Here is a 4,559-nt window from a genome sequence, read left to right as displayed (position 1 = left end):
ATAAGAGAATCAACCTGAAAAAGGAAAATACATTTTAGTATTATGATAAAAGTAGCTTTGACTTTACTTGTGCCACAAGAACACATTTTGAGAAACATGACCATACAAAAACTTAGTAAGTACTTTGAAAAAGTATACTATAAGGACTGGAGAGATAGCTCAGCAGTTGAGAGCACTGACTGCTCTTGTGGAGGACCTTGGTTCCAATCCCAGCACCCACAGAGTGGCTAACAACCATCCGTAACTCCAGTTCCAGGTAATTCAACACCTTCTTCTGATCTCCCCGGGCATTTCATGACATGGGTGCACTTACACACATGCAGGCAATACACTCATACACATAAAATAAACATAAATAAATAAAATATTAAAAATAAAAATAAATAGATAAGCTGGGCGTGATGGTGCATGCCTTTAATCCCAGCACTCAGGAGGCAGAGTCAGGTGGATCTCTGTGAGTTCAAGGCCAGCCTGGTCTACATACTGAGTTCTAGGCCAGCTGGGGCTACAGGGAGACCCTGTCTCAAAAAGACTAAAAAAAAAAGTTTGGGGCTGGAGAGATGGCTCAGCGGTTAAGAACACTGGTTGTTCTTGCAGAAGACCCGAGTTCAAATTCCAGCATTGACATGGCAGCTAGCAACTATCTATAACTCCAGCCCCAGGGGATCCAACAGACTCTTCTGACCTCCGCAGGTATTGCACGCATTGGTGCACTTACATATCTGCAGGCAAAACACCCATATACATAAAAAGTAAAAGTAAATAAAATATTAAACTCTTAAAAATGAAGAAACAAATGGCAACAAATACTGGCAAGGATGTGGGGAAAGGGGAGCCCTCATTCATTGCTAGTGGGATTGCAAACCGGTGCAGACACTGTGGAAATCACACTATGGAAATCAGTGTGAAGAATTCTCAAAAAATTGATAACAGACTTACCATATGACCCAGCTATACCACTCCTTGGCATATACCCAAAGGACTGGATATCTTACTAACAAAGAAACTTGCTCAGCCATGTTTATTGCTGCTCTTTTCATAATAGCTCAGAAATGGAAACAACCTAAATGTTCCTCCATTGATGAATGGACAATGAAAATGTGATACATTTACACAATGGAGTTCTATTCAGCTCTAATGAAAAATGAAATCATGAAATCCTCAGGTAAATGGATGGAAATGGACACTGTTACAACTTAGTGAGGTAACCCAGACTCAGGAAAACAAGTGACCATGAGGGGAAGGAAGAAAGAAGGAGCTCAGGAAAGGGAGCTAGTAGAACACAGGTGCTATCAATAAGGAAGGGCTATGTAGGAGGAGAGAAAGGAAAGGTAAATAATACTAAGGTTGTCAAAAAAAAACCCGTAAAGTTAATTATTTTATAAGACCACTTAAAAGTACACCCAATCCCATCACACTCTTCCCATGTGATGATCAGGTAGAGTTGAACTTGATCATTATAGGTATATAGTGAAATATTTAACATTTTGTGGAAATTTCTATCTAAAACTCCTCATTCTACATTCTACATTTTTTTGGTCAAATTCATTCATTTCAATGGTTTATTGAATTTTGTGATATGGATTTGCCAAATTTATACAGTGACTCATCCACTGGTAAGCATTTAGGTTGATTTTCAGCTTTTTGGAATTATAAACAACCGTGTGACAATATCGTCCTCATTTCTCCTTGTTCACACATGTGTTTGTCAAGGGTGTGTCCAGAAATGGAATTGCTGGCAACAGGGTGTGTGCAATTTTAATTTCAATAGACATTGCCAAATTGTCTTCTGAATTAATATTGACTGACACTTACATGGAGGTATATGAATCTCATTGTCCTGTTGGATTTCTTTTATATGAAATGTTTAGTTTATCTTTGCTTCTACTATTCAGTTGTCTTACCTAGGTTAGTTTTTTATGTGCTTTGACACCAACTCTTCCCTTGGTAAATATATTGTTAATATTTCCTCGATCCATTTTTCTAACAGTGCCTTTGTCCATAGAACTTTCAAAGTTCTATAAAAATCAAATTCATCTACCCTTCCCTTCATAAATCTGGTTTTTTTTTTTTTTTTTGAGTAAATGCATTAAAGTATTTTATATTAGAAGTAAATAAAAAGAGACCTTTTTCGTTCTCTGTATATCCTGGTATCATCCTATCAGGATTTCCTTCTGCTCTACAGGCTGTTTCTTCATTCCGCTAATTGTGTCCTTTGTTTTGTAATACGATGCAAATCCATCTGTCAATCCTCGCTATTGTTTCTTGGTATTGCTACTTTCCTATTCAGGAAGTCCTTGTCTAGACCTACATCTACCTACAATGTTTTCCTAGGATAGTGTCAAGTTTCATGTTTTACATTAGCATTCTTGACCCATTTTAAACTGATTTTTTTGTGTGTGTGCGCAAGACAAGAGACAGGGCTCTAGTTTCAGTCTTCTACATGCGGATATCCATTTCCCTGGCAGTACTTATTAAAGAAGATGTCTCAATGTAAGTTTGGGGAGCCTTATTTGAGAAACAGAAGGCTGCGGCTACATGGTTGTGTTTTTGCGTCCTCTCTTTCACTGATCTTTGTGTTGGTTTTGTGCCTGTACCTTGCTGTTGTTCCTGTCACTCTGGTGGGAACGTAAATTAGCCCAGCCACTGTGGAAATCAACATGGAGGTTCCTTGAAAATTAAAAATCAGACCTATTGTGTCATTCTGTTATAAGGAAACAGACAGCATGCAGTAGAGGCCATATATCCGTGCTATTGAGACACTATTCACAACAGCCAAGTTAGAGAATCAGCCTAGGCGCCACCAAAGGATGAATGAATAAAATGTGTATGTAGACAATGGAGTATTGTTCATCTATAATAAGAATGAACTTATGGAGGGTGCAGCAGTACAGTGGCCCTGTGCTTGGTCTGTCTGTCTGTCTGTCCTTCCCGCCATGGCTGCACCTGCACCCGCTTCACTGACCCTGCTGCTGCTGCTGCTGCTGCTCCCACTGCCCCCTGGTACCAATAGCAAGATGTGTAGGCCTTTAAGTGGAGACCACCCATTCCCAGAGTCCTGTCCTGACTTCTGCTGCAGTTCCTGTTCCAACCAATATTGCTGCTCTGAAGTGCTAAGCCCAGTGGAAAGAGGATGTGTGCTGAGGAGGCCGGATTTTCCATCCCGTCGGAGACCCTGGAGCAGCTGGGCTTCACATATAGATTTCGATCCAGCTTTGACAGTGACCCCATGTCAGGGTTTGGAGTGACTGTAGCCATTGGCCTGACCATCTTTGTGCTCTCTATTGTCACCATCATCATCTGCTTTACCTACTCCTGTTGCTGTCTACACAGATATGCCAACCATTCCCCATCATGACCACTACCACATCCATTACTGTGGTATATACCCCTTACCCTCAACTTCCAAGTGTGCCCCTGGTACAAACAAACCAGGCCTGCCACCCCAGGCCCCCCCCAGCCAGGAATGCCAGCAGCATCCTACCCAGCACAGTACTCACTACCCAATACAGTACTCACCTCCCAACCCAGACCAGCCCATGGGCCCACCGACCTATCACAAGACCTTGGGGGTGGGCCAGCCTCACCTACCCAGCCTACCAGCCTCCTACAACCCAGCCTGCATGAATACCCCAAGCGCAGTCTCCTGAGCTTGCCCCCACCTCTCTGCCTGCCACTTGATCATACCATCTGTGAGTAAGTGGGAAGCAGGCAGCTCTTTACCTCTGTGTGGTGTGTGTGGCTTCCTCTGATGCTGACCATGTAGGGACAGATCCTTGTCAGAGTGGACCAGAACCAGCTTGTTTTCTTCTTCTCTTGGAACTATGCTTCCTGAAATCTCAAGCAAACTCAAAAACAGGGTGGCAGGTCTTTTCCAGTTCATGTCAGGGTGACCAGCTGTGGCCTGTCACACTACCATAGCTTTTGGGGGGCATGTGTCCTGCTTTGGGAAGTAACCAGCTAGTTACTGCTTGAGGCCATGGCTTGTCCACAGGGCTTAGCTGCCATTTTGTTTTGCAGCCTGTGAGCCAGGCCGGTGGGCAGAACAAACGGCCTGGCCGAAGCTTAGTATTGTGGGCAGATGTGCTGTTGCTCCTGGAAACCTATGCCATTATCAGTGGGGGTGGGTCAGCTCCATGGCAAAGCACACCGGGTAGCTACCTAGCATCCAACAGCTGTATGTCTGGACTGTCCCTACATCTCCCCTGGGACTGCCTGGAGAGCCACAAGCACTAGTGGTTCAGGCTCTAGTGGGGAAGGTTTCCTATCTTTTCCACCTGGCTCCTGCCACAGAAGGCAAGGTAGGCCCTGTCTACCAACACGCTCAGGTCTTCTCCCTTGTGGACCTCCCCTCGGCCTGGACTCTGCTGCTACCAGGAGGCCATTGCACACTAGTCCCCTTCATGGTGGGTAGGGGAGAGGAAAGAGACCAATGGGGAGAGAAGGGCCTGGGGGTGGAGGGGACAGCCAGTATGGGGAGAAGAAACCCTCAGGAGACTGTGTCAGCGGACAGCTCATTTTAATATGGCAAAGCAGAAGTTTTTGTAGGGAAGCTTCCC

The 4,559-nt window shown here is 44.2% G+C and overlaps 1 pseudogene; it reads left to right on the top strand.

Moving 5' to 3' along the window:
* The first annotated feature begins 2,936 nt into the window (after positions 1-2,936).
* LOC103734074 lies at positions 2,937-3,650 on the top strand (annotated as a pseudogene).
* Positions 3,651-4,559: the final 909 nt, after the last annotated feature.

The sequence above is a fragment of the Nannospalax galili genome, unplaced genomic scaffold (assembly GCF_000622305.1).
Source record: "Nannospalax galili isolate Female #2095 unplaced genomic scaffold, S.galili_v1.0 scaffold416, whole genome shotgun sequence".
NCBI lineage: Eukaryota > Metazoa > Chordata > Mammalia > Rodentia > Spalacidae > Nannospalax > Nannospalax galili.
Note: the sequence above shows the minus strand (reverse complement) of the source record. Positions and strands in the feature narration are given on the sequence as shown.